Genomic DNA, 17,596 nt, shown 5'->3' on the forward strand with positions numbered 1-17,596 from the left:
AGTCGATGACGTTCGTGTGACATGTGTGCTCTATCATACGTTAGTTGAAGACCACTTGTCTTCCACCAGTATGGTGTGCATATATGTGTACACGTGGGAAGTTCATGGGAAGTTGTATATGTAAATAGCCAAATGTCCGTGGTTCACCCAAAGGGCACTCCGATTTGCTACACCCGTCAAACTGGCCCCCATCCTATAAGTGAAAAACTTTTGAAGAAGGCATTAAGCAAGAATCAAATAAATGAATAAATATCTGGATGTTTGGCACGATGGTATTTTAGCAAACTGCGGTGGTTTTCTCTGGCTCTGTCCGGTTTCCTCCGGCTCCGATTGGTTTCCTCGTTTTCTGTTTGATTTTGCCACCTTCTGCGTGTTTTTTTTTATTCTTAGTTTTTCTTGTTCTGACAGTTTTTGTCCATGTATGCCTGTTTTCAGGGTTTACTCGGGTGCGACCCAATTTCCTCGCACTTTGCTTGATTTCCTCGGGTTTGGTGAATTTACCGCGGGTTCTCTTCGATTTTTATCATGTATCTACTGGTTTTATCATGTATCAGATTCGATTCATGTAGCTACCACATCGTACGATCGACGTGGATTTCTCTTTCATAAATGTTATATCCCGTTATATTCTACAAAGCAAATCATCGCAGCACATGGTGTCATTGAAATTCACACGGTCAAAAAGGGAGCTTCAGAATCTCGAGTCTCCAATACAGTCAGTGGCCTTGCTGAGCCACGAGGCTTTCTATCCGTTCGATTCTTTTCGTGATGTTTTTACCGAGATGACCGGAAGATGACAGAACCGGAAACGCAATGTTTCATGGGTAAGTAAATCGTTCTGTTTTCAATTTAAATAGCTCAATGGTAACATTAGATTTATAAATTTACAAGTTCTAATTATCTTCTGCTTGTCTATTATTTATGTGTTTTAGCAGCAACACACGCTGTTTAAGACAGCGACATTCATTATGATCATAAAATTAAATCTAAAAGTTATGTCGTTGTTAATTTAACTAACATCACACTCTTTTTTTAACTATTTTAACTATGATCATGAAATTAACTTTACAAGACTTATTGTTCAACTTTATGGTCAATTATTGATGTATTTTAACCAAATCACACAGTATTGGTTACACCATAGTAACATACTTGTATTGGCCAACGTGTACATACCTCACAGATATTGGCGTTAAACCCCAAGCACTCACTCACTCACAGATACTGGCACAGTGCCTTGTTTACTCTTGGGCGGAGTCGTCGAGGGGAATTTGAAGCATCTCAATTACATATACAAGGGTGTTACCGACTTCCAAAACTATCGTCATAAGTTCATAATTTGAGAAGCTTCATTTAAAAATGTCGTTCCCGCATATAAACAGATTTCAGTGATAAAGAAGGAACATGAACCCTCATGTTTACAAGTTCTTTAACGTGGAAAAAATCATTTTATTTTGTTTTAATCAGATCTAAACATTATCTGCCTCATTCTAATTTGGTATCATTAAACGCATGGATCTACCTCATAAAAAACGATATATTCAAATCACAGTTCAGGCGGTGAAACAATATGTGAGGTCAAAATCATTTTATTTTTGTTTTAATCAGATCTAAACATTATCTGCCTCATTCTATTTTGGTATCATTAAACGCATGGATCTACCTCATAAAAAACGATATATTCAAATCACAGTTCAGGCGGTGAAACAATATGTGAGGTGAAATTCTCTATGACCGTTTTCATTAACAAAATTACCATCGCAATCTCTTAAAATTATGGATATACAATTGTAATGGAAGATAATTACCATGAAGGAGAAGTAGTCAGCAGTTTTCATACAGACATATGTTTTCATACAGACATATGTAATAAGCGATGCGTCAATAAAATATTAAAAAGATCCACATAAATATCATGCTGTGAAATGAGCAACAGTATACAGATATCTCAGGTATATGAACTCTTTAATTGTAGCTGTTCATATAGGCACAGCTATAACCTTATCTACTCTGTCAATTTTTTTTAGAGTGTAGCATATCCTCATATCGTTACACGGTATTACACGGTATTGTGGCGAATTCCTTCACATCCGTGCCTAATTTCCACTACTCCAAAAAATGACCATTGTCTTTGACCATTGTAAAATATTCATATATATATATATATATATATATATATATATATATATATATATATATATATATATATATATATATATATATATATATATATATATATAGCCAGTATATATACATATATATAGCCAGTGTATGTATATATATAGCCAGTAAAGACAAGAGCAAAACCATGGAAACATTAAGAGTGCGGTGAAATATAGGCCCAAACAAGAGTTATACATTATACTAAATAAAGGCCTGCGACAGTATACAGTGTGATGTATGGGTAAATGGCTACTGCAGTCGTGCCTTCATTTGATGTCACAAAGGTAGACCGGTCATTCATGCAACTTTCCATTCATTATTCTCCCAGTGCGACACGTTTGCAGAATGAAATGAGCACAGGTATAGACAGTTAGCGGAACCACGTGACTGTCTTCACACGAATAGCGGAAACTACTCATTCGCTTTTACTGTTTTGTTTGAGCGTGTAGGCCTTTATCAGATATCCGGTATTTGGGTGTACTATTCTGTAAGTGATATGCTACCTTAGACACAGGGCTCAGGTTGCTCTGAATTACGTCACACTGATTGTTCACATATATCTGTGACGTCACTTGAACTTAAGTCATGTCTCGTGCCAAGATAAATTTGGGTTTTAATAAATACATGAGTCAGCTTCCTTCAGGATCAAAGTCCTTATGACAGACGCAATAGCATATTTATCGTAATTGTGAGGGAGTGGGATTGAGGGTGTTGATGGTGGATGTATTCAGCCCTTTGTCCATTATCCCAATAAACAGTCACGAATCAGTATTTCGGATTTTTTCACCTCTGTTCAAGTTTGGTTCATTTTTGATGAAATTATGACGTATTTGTCTTGTTTTGAATGTTGCTAGTTTCCCGGTCTTGTTTTGATCAGTTACGATAAATTCCGACTTTTTTAACATTACCCCAATTCTCACGGCTTTAACCGGAAGGGGACATGTGCCTGCCTCTAGAATGCTTGCTGTATTTTTCAAAGGTCGTTTTATCCGTATCGGTTCTCCAGAATATGTTACTTTTTTGACGGTGGCCAGATAGATGTATGGGTGAGAAAAGCCATGTACCTGACAAGCCTACTGACATAAGCCCCAGTGGGCTCAACGAGAGCTGGATTTGATCCAACGACCTCGTCGCCTTTACCTGACTGCTCACTCAGCCTACCCACTAATAAAAGGATGAAGTAATAAGAGAAGTTAACACCAATGTTTTGAAGTTAGATGTAATGGTTGACCAAATACCTAATCAACACAAGGTCATGACCCTTCTAGCTTAAATCTGTGTTTAGACCATCACAAAAATATTCTTCATTGGCAGACCCGTTTGACCATACACACAGCACGCCAAGCCGTATATTTAGCTGGCTATGTAACTGGCCTTTGGAGGTCAGGTAAATATAGGATCGACCCTGAATAAACAAGACGCTGGCAAACATAGCCTCTAATTAAAGTACAGGTACTCCTCATGTTTGATTCCATCGGTAAAACATGAGGATATTCAGCATATTGTACAAGTCTCGCCAATTAATCATTGTGACTGAACAGGTATACAATGAAAGAACAGTTATCCACAGTAAGCAATCGGCCCACGCCATCTGGCGGCATGTGCACTCTGTTCGGACTGGCCACCTAACAGCGCAGCCAATCAAAGGCAATTTATTACCGTGTAAATTTCAGCTTTGTTCCACCAGGCTTTAGTCCGCGATAGATATAGGCGTATTTAATAGTTCATATTTGACTCAAGAGATAAAAATATATATTCCTGAAAATAATATATCGGGCCTTTTAGCAATTGTAACGGTAAAGTGCTTAATCCGGTTCTTGGTTCAAGTCCATTTCATGCTTATTTTCATTCCGGCTGTATGTGGGAAGATCTTCTAGCAACCTTCGGATGGCGGTGGGTTTCCTCCCACCACAATGATGGTCGCCGTCCTATAAGTGAAATATTCCATAGTACACGGCGTACAACACTAATCAAATAAATAAATCAATAAATAGTCTGGCTCATGAAAAACTGTGGAAAATTATACTGTGATATTTTAAATTATGCGCGTATCCTATTAAATATACCTGATACTTATCACTGACGATCTGAATAACAAAATTTATTACCAATGTAATTTAATTAATGAAACAAAATTAAGCCGTACATAAATATGTGTGATATGTACACTTCACTTTGCAATAATGTATTATAATATATATGGAGATGTTGTATTGTAATTAATAAGAAGTCACGTGGCTTTCTAAGTTGAAAATCCCCATCCATGGTCGCCATGTAAATGGCGTATTAGTAAAATAATAAACGCGATATTATACAAACTGTGAAGTATCATTTGAAATAATCTGTAACCAAAATACAGGACGTTCTAACTGTTACGTGTTTATTTTACACGTATCTCATACAAGGGCTGTTAATGTTAGTTTTAGAAAAAACATGGCGAGTAGGGTAGGGCAGTTTAGATAGAGACGCCTCAAGCTTCACAAATTATCACACTGTGGTCGCTCCTTTAGTTTTAACCTATTTTATTTCAATGTTTTGCTTTGTATTTAAACAGTTATTTACACGCTTCAGCCACGCCCCTAAGTAAAGTTAAGAGCCCTGGTATTATGAGATTTATTTTCACAGTCATCGACCCAGACAGATCACGCACTGGGCGGGTCAAACATCGACGAGCTCACACACAATGTACCGAAAAATGAAACAGTCACATTTATGTGTAACAGCGCTTTACATTTTGTCTGTACTGAGTCATGATGGTTACGGGCTATGGTGTGGTCCCAGTTGTAACCACTCACTTCGTAACTTCATCATCATCATGTACTTACGTCTGAGCACAACATCGTCAGGTTGGCGTGGAATGGATGCACCGCTACTAATACGACTGTGTCTCTTTCTGAAATATTGTTTGGTTTGAAAAGATTGTCTCAAGACATAGACGATACGAAGACCCAAAAGTGATTAACAGTTTACTAATTTGTAGACTTATCGAGGAGAACAGCTAACATACAGAGGCGCACTTGTATATAAGGGCCACTTAAATGATGTCTAGACCGGTCCAAATAGCACAGTTGCTAGAGCGTCCGCTTTGAGAGCGGTAGACCTGCCTGGATGGCACAGATGGTAGAGCGTCCGTTTCGGAACGGTAGATCCAGGATCAATCCTGGGTCGAGTCACACCTAAGACTTTAAAAGAGGAAGTTGTGACTTCTTTGCTTTGCGTTCAGCATGAAGGGGATAGTGCAACGACTGGTTGAGTATAATGGGTCAAGCGGGGCGCCTTACTTGCCTTCGGTAAGCCATCTCAGTGAAGCAGTACTAAATAAAAGAGCGGTGGGAATCCGTCCTGCAACAAGACATTACATGTCATCCTAAGGACTCCTTCGTAGTCATATGACTGAAAAATTGTTAAGTACGACGTTACACCCCAAACACTCACTCACTTGAATGACGACTATAACTCTGTCAGTTGATTAATAAATCAGTTAGAAATCTTATCCGATTTTATCAGCCATGAATTCAATTAAACAATCAACCAAAAAAGTTTGCAGCGTTAATAATATTTCAGTTACACTCCAAAAGTTCTTTCAAGAAAATCTTGTTTTAGTCAGACTAGAATACATTCTGTTATTATAATATAATAATATACTTATCATAGTGTCCTGTTAGGCTAATAGAATCTTTAAGTTGAATAAATAGAATATGTATGTTATGTTTAACGGAATAATCTGCTGTAGTAGCAGAATACATTCTAGCATCACTCGGACAACAAACTTTCTGTTGATTTTCACAGATTATTGTTTTTGAAGGTAGATTTAGCTTTTTACCGCAACATGAAGATCCATTGTCTAACTGCACTTCATATATCTCCTCCTTCGCGTTAGCTGATTAATCAATCAACCAATCAGTCAGTCGGTCATTCAGTCAGTCAGTCAGTCACACAGTCAGTCAGTCAGCTAGGCAGTCAGTCAATCAATCAATCAGCCCGTGAATCAATCAGTCAGTCAGTCAATCAATCAATCAGTCAGACAGCCAGTCAATCAATCCGCCAATCAGTCAATCAATTAATCCATCAGTCAGTCTGTCAATCAATCGATCTATCAATCAGTCCGCCAATCAATCAATCAGTCATTTCGTCAATTAATCAATTAGTCAGTCCGTCAATTAGTCAGCCAGTCAGTCAGTCAATCAATCCGTCAATTAATCAATCAACCGATTAATCAATCAATCAGTCTGTCAATCAATCAATCCGTCAAACAATCGGTCAATCAACCCGTCAATTAATCAAACAATCAATCGGTCCATCAATCAATCAATTAATCAGGCGGTCAGTCAGTCAGTCAACCAACCGTCCGACTTACCAATCAATCAATCAGTCAATAAGAAGACTATACAATAAATCAACTATAGTAGCACTTATTAGCCATAGCAACACTTATTCGGTAAATATTGATGCAAATTCATCACCATCAGTGTCTTCTCACCCCCCCCCCCCCCCCCCACCATACACACGTACATCTGTTACAAACCCAACATTTTTTGGTATCTGATATTCGTGTTAAACCTTGTGTAACATGTTCGTGAATCATAATTATAAATTTAAACTTTCATTATGTATTACATGCCTAAAAAAGTTGCTCACGAATGCGAGAAGAGTATGTACTAGAGCTGAATGTCCAGCACGAATGGGAGAAGAGTATGTACTAGAGCTGAATGTCCAGCACGAATGGGAGAAGAGTATGTACTAGAGCTGAATGTTCAGCGAGAGCAAAACGTATAGGCCCGGCGTAATCCCAGAAGATCAGACATTTTGATGATCGTAATAAATTAGGCGGGGTCTTCGGAAACAATGCATCGGCGGCATCGTGTTAATCGCTATGTGGTCATGCAGAACACGTGATGTATGACCACTTTTCCTGCTTGTTTCAGTAACGTAACATTATACTACTAAATGTTCCTGCTAACAACATTCCACCTACAGCCTCATGCTCCCTCTTAGCACCGTTATTGCAGTAAATATTAAGCACAATACTCAGGCGATATAGTAACATTTTGCTACTGACGTTCGTAATTTCTTTGGAGGCATTTTAAGTGGATAGCGCACATGGAGTAGAACCGTGGGTCATCATGCGCTTGCGCTGAACATTGAATGTCAAAACACCAAGATCTATATGGAGCCTGAGACATCCTCTTAACCTAGAGCTAAGGATTGCTTAATGGGTGTATGATGTCTTGAATAAAACAGCTTTCACCTAATCATTATTAAAGGCTTTGCAATGAAATGAGTGTTGAGATCTATGTTTACATTCAACCCTGATATTATGATCAATATGTTTTAGAGCAAATATGCATTTTATTACATGTAGTTCCTAAACATGTTAACAATGGCACATAGGCCTTTCCTGGAAACAAAATAAACTTGATTTTTTCCCCAGATGATATGTGTATTTTAAGATAGAAATGACAGAAAGATGATTTATGTGAATCACAGTGGCTGTTGTGTGGCAACTGCTCCGGTATAATATGAAGAAATGGCCGCTAGACACGCAGTTTTATCTCGATGAGTTAATTTTATTCTGATTTCTCAGGAATAACTGTATATTGTACAATTGTATAGCTTTAAATCGCATACCTGAACACCAGCCATTGGGCGGGTTCTGTTTATATGTATATATGGGTAAACATGACAAAATTAACAACGTTGTTCACATGCAAACGGTGGAAAAGCGCAACACATGTATGTGTATTCACCGAAAAATTAAACATTGTAGCCAAGAATATTTAGACGATGTTTTTACACGAGTTTTTTGTGTGGAAGTTATTGTTGCCAACTAGATGGAGGATAGTATGACTCTACTTTCAAACTAACCAACAGGTAATATATTCCTGTCGTTTTAGGTCGTATTTTAACTTTTAGTTTCATTGAAGTTGATCCATTGGTTGGACAAGGTCGGCTGTCAGAAGCGTATGTCTCTTATACTCCACGTTCAGAAGAACGCCAGTCTGTTTACTGTAACAAACAAGGCCGCGGTTGTTTTAGCGTCTGGCCGCTGTCCTAAATCTTACCGACCGTTAATTTTCAGGAAACACAATTGCAATTAATCTGACTCCTCTTGCAGGTGACATTTGAGTATGGTGTGTTTTTCCTCTTGTAGTCATTGTAAAAGGCCGTAACTGCGACCTTGTGCATTATCTTTCCAAGTCTATTTTCACCTGCAGATGACGTCAATGGTCAGAGTTTTAAATCACCCGTAATGACGTCGCTAAATAACACCACCTCCTCTCTTGCATCTAGGTATTGCCTGTTGACCGAATTCCTTATCAATCCGTGTCTAAAGGAATATAATGCAGAGATCTTATAAGAGGCACAGTTTTTCGACAGACATGTAGCTGTGTGCTCTTAATAGCTACCAGAGATTGACATTTGTTATACATGATCACTCACTGTTCTGGCAAGCCTTCAACTGGTACACTCAAACGAAAACCTGTTAATTTCAGCAGAAAACCTGTTGTCTGAGTCATGCTAGAATGTATCAAGATATCAGTGTTACGAAATAAATTAAGTATTCCAAAATAGTATTAACAGAAGTATTACAAAATAGTATCTGGTAATGTGTAAGTGGATTTAAGTACACCCAGCCATCAGATATTTTACCTGCATGACTCATTATAAAGATCAAGTAGTTGTTCTTCATGCTGAATTGTCTGTGTGCAATAGATCTATGTAAATCCTAGTTCTTGTTTATTTGCTGTTTATCCAATCGAATTCTCGCTTTAGTAATGATTCTTTCTAATTTCCCTGTTTCTAGTTGTAAGATTTCTCTCTCTGTATAGCCATGTAATGCTGAAAGGACAATATTTTACCATTGCCCGGCTCCAAGATTAAGCCCACCACTCTTCCCGGTGCCACACGATTTACACGATTAGGTACAGTATTTTAAAATGATTAGCAAATAAATATAATAATCACGAAAGAAACAAGCGACGTATGACAAATTCAACGTTTTTAATTCGGTCCCTTGGGAGTGCTTAGTGACGTGAACTAGACCTGGGCAGATCAAGATTTGCTGGTCATTTCCTATCGGGGAGCTACATCGGGGACCTGCATAGTAATCTCTCTGTTCATGGGGGCGGGACGTACTTCTACTCTCCACAGGTGTGTTTTGTAACAAATTAAGAAACAAGAGAAATGCTAAATGAATAATTTTATATAGCTCTGCTGACAATGGCTGGATGGAATTATTACAGCTTATAGTCATGCTCAGCATAGAGACCGTGAAAGCTACTAGTAGGATAGGATAATACAGGGCATAATGAAGGTGCATATCATCCATTCATAAACCGCACGAATATGCCCTGTATGCTAAGGATATGTCCTGTACATATTGCAGATACATTTCGTACATGTTGCAGGCATTATTCTTATCTTACAAATTTGCTACGGATGTTTTCTGTGTATGTTATACAGATATCATTAGTGGTGGTTAGCGTGGTGGCGCAGCGCAATGGCTTATATAGGGGCCTCTTACCAATACAACTGCTTGCTTCCTCTCCGGCTGTGCGTGGAAAGGTCTGTCAACAACCTGCGGATGGTCGTGGGTTTCCTCCCACGATAATCCTGGCCGTCGTCGTATAGTTGAAATATTTTTTTAGTAAGGCGTATCAAATAAATAACATCAATCAAATAAATAAAGAAAGAAAAGTTATCCTTAATATCTGTTACGGATATCTTCCGCTTATTGCGAATATCTCCCGTTTGTCATGGATATCTTCCGTTTAGTACGAATATGTTTCGAACGCATATTACCGATATGCTGCGGCATTGTCCGTACATTTTACATCTGTTATGAATAGATAAAATAAAGTAATAGAACATAATCGAATTTCTAAAATAACATTTTACTTTTTTCCTGGAGAAGCGCATGATATGAAACATTTCTGCTGTAGATAAATATCCCAGCCTTCTATAATAATGCAGCCTGTTTGTAGATAGGACAACGGTCGCTCATATTAAATAGAAAAGTAAGCTTTATGTGAGGTTTCCAGCTGATGTAAGATATATAAAGCTTGTTCTCTATATCAGAGAGATTATATCCCGGCTGATGTAAGATATATAAAGCTTGTTCTCTATATCAGAGAGATTATATCCCGGCTGATGTAAGATATATAGAGCTTGTTCTCCATATCAGAGAGATTATGTTCCAGCTGATGTAAGACACTTAAAGCTTGTTCTCTATATCAGAGAGGTTATGTTCCAGCTGATATAAGATATATAAGCTTTTACTCTATATCAGAGAGAAAGTGTTCCAGCTGATGTGAGATAGGAAAGGTTTGTTCTCTGTATCAGAGAGATTATGTTCCAACTCATGTAAAATATATATAGATTGTTCCATATATCAGAGAGATTATGTTCATCCTGATGTAAGATATATAAAGATTGTTCTCTATATCAGAGATATTATGTTCCAGCTGATGTGAGATATATGAAGTTTACTCTCTGTATCAGAGAGATTATGTTCCAACTGATGTGAGATATATAAAGATTGTTCTCTATATCAGAGAGATTATGTTCCAGCTGATGTGAGATATGTGAAGTTTACTCTCTATATCAGAGAGATTATGTTTCAGCTGATGTGAGATATATAAGGATTGTTCACTATATCAGAGAGATTATGTTCCAGCTGATGTGAGATATGTGAAGTTTACTCTATATCAAAGAGATTATGTTCCAGCTGATGTGAGATATGTGAAGTTTACTCTCTGTATCAGAGATTATGTTCCAGCTGATGTAAGACATATAAAGATTGTTCTCTATATCAGAGAGATTATGTTCCAGCTGATGTGAGATATGTGAAGTTTACTCTCTGTATCAGAGAGATTATGTTCCAGCTGATGTGAGATATATAAAGATTGTTCTCTATATCAGAGAGATTATGTTCCAGCTGATGTGAGATATATGAAGTTTACTCTCTGTATCAGAGAGATTATGTTCCAGCTGATGTGAGATATATAAAGATTGTTCTCTATATCAGAGATATTATGTTCCAGCTGATGTGAGATATGTGAAGTTTACTCTCTATATCAGAGAGATTATGTTCCAGCTGATGTGAGATATATAAAGATTGTTCTCTATATCAGAGAGATTATGTTCCAGCTGATGTGAGATATATGAAGTTTACTCTGTATCAGAGATTATGTTCCAGCTGATGTGAGATATGTGAAGTTTACTCTCTATATCAGAGAGATTATGTTCCAGCTGATGTGAGATATATGAAGTTTACTCTCTGTATCAGAGATTATGTTCCAGCTGATGTGAGATATGTGAAGTTTACTCTCTATATCAGAGAGATTATGTTCCAGCTGATGTGAGATATGTGAAGTTTACTCTCTGTATCAGAGATTATGTTCCAGCTGATGTGAGATATGTGAAGTTTACTCTCTATATCAGAGAGATTATGTTCCAGCTGATGTGAGATATGTGAAGTTTACTCTCTGTATCAGAGATTATGTTCCAGCTGATGTAAGACATATAAAGATTGTTCTCTATATCAGAGAGATTATGTTCCAGGTGATGTGAGATATATGAAGTTTACTCTCTGTATCAGAGAGATTATGTTCCAGGTGATGTAAGACATATAAAGATTGTTCTCTATATCAGAGAGATTATGTTCCAGGTGATGTGAGATATATGAAGTTTACTCTCTGTATCAGAGAGATTATGTTCCAGGTGATGTAAGACATATAAAGATTGTTCTCTATATCAGAGAGATTATGTTCCAGCGGATGTGAGATATATAAAGATTGTTCTCTATATCAGAGAGATTATGTTCCAGCTGATGTGAGATATATAAAGATTGTTCTCTATATCAGAGAGATTATGTTCCAGCTGATGTGAGATATATAAAGATTGTTCTCTATATCAGAGAGATTATGTTCCAGCTGATGTGAGATATATAAAGATTGTTCTCTATATCAGAGAGACTATGTTCCAGCTGATGTGAGATATATAAAGATTGTTCTCCAAGACTATGCTCCCTACATGAGGGAAATTTTATGTTTTAGCTAGTGTGAGACATGAGGTTTTCATACAGAGATGTGAAAAAAAATGTATATTGTTTACAGGCAATTGCACGTTTGACAATTATTTAACGGCACCTACATTTTCTTCCTGTTTTTTTTTTCACAAAATATGGAATGTTATGCACATTGTTATTACGCAAATGAACTGGAATTTTAGTCGTAAAACTCAGAAAAAGCCAGTTCCATCAGTGCGCTTTAAAGCAGCTTTTTATCTCAGCTGCGCACACCATTGTAATAAGTTGTAATATCTCCTTTTTCAGTTAGCGTATGATATAAAATTGTCATATCTGAGGTTAAACTTTTAACGTATTGAAAGTATGTACGTGTAGTATATATTTATTTAATTATTAAAGCTGTGATAAAGAACATTGCACAAATTAAAACGGCAATCCAGGGTTGGGCCACACCTAAGACCTTAAAGGGAGAAGTTGTAACTTCCTCACTTGGTGTTCAGCATAAAGGGGATAGTACAACGACTGGTTGACCCGTATCAGTATAATGGCTCGGGCGGGGCGCCTTACTTGCCTTCGGTAAGGCGTCTCAGTGAAGCAGCACTAGGTAAAAGAGCGGTGGAAATCCGTCCTGCAACAAGGAGGCACATCACATGCACTCTAAGGATTCCTTCGTCGTCATATAACTGAAATTAAAACGGGGATAAGTTTTATGGGTTGATAAAAGAGGGCTTCCTGGAATAAAACATCGGCCTTGGCCAGATGCCGGACAACCTCCCAACTAAAAGCCTAATCAAGAATTAAGATCAACATTCAGGTGAAAGGACTAGAAGTAATAGATCTAGCCATTTTATGAGGTCATTTGTTCATCTATACGTTCCTATTAACTAAAGGGTAGGGTTTATTACTTTAACTGTTTTACTCTCTTAAAAAATGAAAAATTATATATGACTTCTAACAATGTTCAATCGAACATTCTGAAGTCTTTAAAAAATGCTGTAGAGGAAATATTGTAATCTAACACGATCTGATGTGAACACTTTAGGTGTTTTGTTCAGCATTATAAACTTAAAAATAAAGAAACACAAAACGCGCTTTAAAATGTTGACATTCACGCTTTGAACACTTAGACAAAGTTGACATTTTAATACTTGCGCTGTAAAAGAGTAATATATACAAACTGTATTCAAGCCAAGGCAGGCATGAAACAAAACACTTCCTGCCTCTGAACTGTCCAAAAATCGAATCAAAAATAAAGCAAATTGCATTCAACTGGATCTTGTATATGACGCATGTGCACTGCTCAGCTGAGTTTTTTTAAATCTTTTTTTTCATTTCGTGCCGTTTTACCTTACTTACAGTATACACCAGGTGTGTCACTTGTCTCCATTTAACCGCTAAAAGCCTGTTATGTTTTGTCATCAACGAGTAACTACCGGTATGGCCGAGGAGAAACAAACAAGGCCCTTCATTCTCTGCCAACGCCTGTTTACTATTAGTTTACAAAGCGCGCCCAATGTGCGGCATGCGGCGTGCACCAGAACGGGGGTGGATTCGGCGATATAGCATTGCTCATCTCATGACAACTTCACAGACAAGCTCTAGTTTTCAACGGAGCACCAATATCACGACGGATTACACACACTACGACGACCTGCCTCATGTCAAGGCTGTTGGAACTTTCGTTTTTGAACCATGGCGCGGCTAGTCTTACTCTCGTCAGTCCTGGTGTCTTGTAAGTTTTGTTTTTAAACTTTTCATCCTCTTTGATTTTAATTTAGGTGTTTTTGAAATTGAATTCTCACTTTAATTAGCCTCAGTAGCGATTGTTGAAAGCTTGTCACCGCACATAATGTCACTTTTAGTTTATATATATTTTTAAATTGTTATTTTTAGGAACATTTTGCCGGGAAATTAGTGATGTTCAATAATGCCCTTTTCATGGTTCTCTCCTGATTTTAAGGCGCATGATATTTGTTGAATGAGCGAATAGTACATGTTTCTGACATTTAAATGTTTGTGAAAATTACAGAACAAGTTTCACCTCAGTTTTTAAATTCCTGGTTAAAGTATTATCAAGCAAAACTGGGACCTTGGAAGTCCGAGCGACAAATCCATTGAAAAATTGTACGAATATTCCAAGATCATCAGATGTAATAAGTTATCAAATTCAGCTGATGCATTCATGCCTTTGTCAGTTGTCGCGCATCCGTTTGATATGTTTCATTATATTCTTCACAAATTCAATATTTGTGAAGAATAAACCAGTATTCTGAGCAAAACGTTTTCTAATTTCTTAAACCAATGTTTTGTCATCAACGTTTATTCCGTTTTCAACGTTTGTTTCATTCTCTCAACGTTTTTTCCATTCTCAACGTTTATTCTTCTCTCAACGATTTTTCCGTTTTCAACGTGTATACTGTGCTAAACGTAAACACATCGTTTACACAAAGGCGCAGTTTTGACCTTTTCTGGTTGTTTTTAAATGCGTACAAACATCGGCAGTCTGCTCAAAGTTTAGTGATTAGGTGTAAGTTGTACTTTCTGTCTATGTCGCTTTGTCTTCATAGGAAGGCGATTGGCAAAGTGAAGTGTTAGACCTGAATGCAACGGTGATGTAACACGTTACCACAGGCATTTAAACATGTCCGTCGCACGAGCCGCTGTTGGCATTTCTACAAAATGTGTAAATCGCAACGCGGTCATGGTGGTCAGAAGTAAAATGTCAAGTTTACAAGCAGAGGAAGTGAGCGCTGTCTGTAAATTTAAGAATTTCCTGTGGATGGTTGTGAGGTGTTCTCTACACAACGATGTATAAAACTCATCAATGGGTAGGCTAGTGTTAAATTCTAAAGGGAAACATGAATGATGTTAGGAAGGAATATACTGCTGAATGTGACTGAATGGTTGACAAGTATATATATTTAAATGAACAAATTGATTGTTGATTGAATAACAGGTGTTGTAATATACGGAAAACAAATCAGTCTCGACATCAAAGATAGCTATTAAAGCCTGCTGTAGGCCTGTTCACTGCGAAGTAAGTGAATGAATTGACTAAAAAATACTTTAAGTAACAACAACAGTCCTCAAACGTAAGCTACCTGTTATTAAAGATACTCTACGAAAAAATAATTTGTATTGTAGTTAGTCTTTAACCCGCTTTTATACGGGGCGAATTGTTACACCATTAATCGAATGATGCGAACTTTCACAAAACTTAGATCATAGTTCACCCGTTACGAATTTGTTAACTTCTCCGGATGTAACTTCCACAAGGTAATTAATTCTTGTAAATGTGATCGTCTTCTAACGATACACCGGAACATATATCTCCTTTTGGGGACCTTCGTGGCCGAGAGGGCTAGCACGCCACGCGACGCAATGGCCTAGGGGCCTCTCAACAATGCGGTCGCTGTGAGTTGAAATCCAGCTCATGCTGGCTTCCTCTCCGGAGAAGGTGATCGTCGGTTTCCTCCGGGCTCGTATAAGTGAAATATTCTTAAGAACGGCTTAAACCACTAATCAAATAAATAAATTAAAAAAATATCTCTTTTTCTAGAGAGACACTTTAAGTATACAGTACTAAGTAAACCGTATATTTGAATAAAAACTGCCTTGTGTATCACGCTGCGGTTTACATGAAGGGTATTATTGCAAAATCAAATGAATAAGCAAGATGTAAAATCCCAAGCATACACATGATGTAAAGCCCCAAGCATACACACTCTATTGCACATTTGTAAAAACTAACGTTGGCCTTAATCAGGGAGAACAACAGTCTCGTTGTTTATATAAAAAAAGGCTGGCTATTATACATTGGTCATTTTTGGAAACGCGTGCCTATTTCTGTTTTCTCGGCTTTACTCGCTGCTACACTCTCGGTAATTGCGTGCATGAAGGCCACAATTAGATACTGTACCGGTAACAACACTGCGCCCGTACTTATTTTGTTCTGATTACCCACCCCCGCTTGAAAGTATTACCGTTCAGGATGTAGTGGTAACTCTTTTGTCACGTAAGAACAGGTGTAACACAGGAGATGCTTTTTGAGTCTTCTTCTTAACATGAACTGGAGGAGCCCACTATTGTGTATAGCAGTTGTCATCTGCGTAACAGCACTCCCGTAGAGCGACCCAAGAACATGTTCACATCGGTGGGTGGTTCATATATAGTCCAAAGAAATTATTCCAAGAGCTCCAGAATAAACTTAAGATATAGTTGCTGACACTTACGACAAAAATGATTCCATAAAGACCATAACTTTATGAATAAGCCCCTGTACATCGATGAAAAACATTGAAATCGAACCTAATCACGCACGCCATTATTGTCAAAATAATTGTCAAAAAAATTTCACGTCATCACAACGTGAAACTTTGTGAATATTTTTTCTTCTGGTTAAGAATACTGAAAAATCTTCTCTGTGCCCTAAGCACTCATTCATTTTGTCAAGCACTAATGGATATCAGTTGTGATGCCATGACGTCGTAAAATCATCTTCCGGTTCATGACTGTCATGAGTACCATCTCCTTTAAAGAAAGTCGTTTTTTTCTTTGTGCCTCATATACCTGAGCATAATGTTTTCAATAATGCTTTTCCATCTTGCCGCCTGGAACTTTCCGTTAAATATAAAAGTAAGTATAAACAGTTGCAAAGCTTTTTCGTGGGATGTAAGAAGAGAGGAAATAAATAATTCTTTACTAAATTTCACAGACCTGTTTAAGGAGAGGTCAAACTCAGAGGTTGTTATATATTCACAGTCATTTTTAACAGAAAAGTTAATGTACCTGGCAAACTTTGATATATATATATATAAATATTAATATAACTAGTTTATTTTAGCCCAAATTTCGTCACTCAAATGGGTAAATTACAAAGCGTCTTATGTTCCTTTTTCAGTGACATTTTTCGAAGTGGACACACAATTACTCCCATATAACGTCTGCGCAGGAAAAGCACCGGGATTTTATCCTCACCCAGAAAGTTGCAAAAAATTTATACGATGCGTTGGAGTTTACGGTTGGCAGTTTGAGTGTGGCCCAGGAACCCTGTGGGATCAGAGCATTCTCACTTGTAACTTCTCCCACATGGTTCAATGTAACTTACCAGACATTGATACCACAATACAGCAATTATCCACGACTATTACTACCAGAGGCCCACCGCCACTGCAGCCAGAAATCCCACTCCCTACTTCAACGACAACAACGGACCCTATGACAAAAATATCACAAACGCCACCGACAACAGAAAAATCACCAGAAGGAACTTTACCAAAAACGGACGTGTTCAAACAAATATCAAGTAAGCAACCATCTGGTATTACAGATATCATATTGAATGCTTCAAAAACGACCGTGGAAAGCACAACTGTATCTAATAATATCACAACTATCTCTCCA

The 17,596-nt window shown here is 37.5% G+C and overlaps 1 protein-coding gene across 1 annotated transcript in view; it reads left to right on the plus strand.

Moving 5' to 3' along the window:
* LOC135477231 (uncharacterized) overlaps positions 1-17,596 on the plus strand; it is a 68,792-nt gene that overhangs the window by 15,169 nt on the left and 36,027 nt on the right. The window lies entirely within an intron of this gene.

This window comes from Liolophura sinensis, chromosome 10, assembly GCF_032854445.1.
Source record: "Liolophura sinensis isolate JHLJ2023 chromosome 10, CUHK_Ljap_v2, whole genome shotgun sequence".
NCBI classification, from domain to species: domain Eukaryota; kingdom Metazoa; phylum Mollusca; class Polyplacophora; order Chitonida; family Chitonidae; genus Liolophura; species Liolophura sinensis.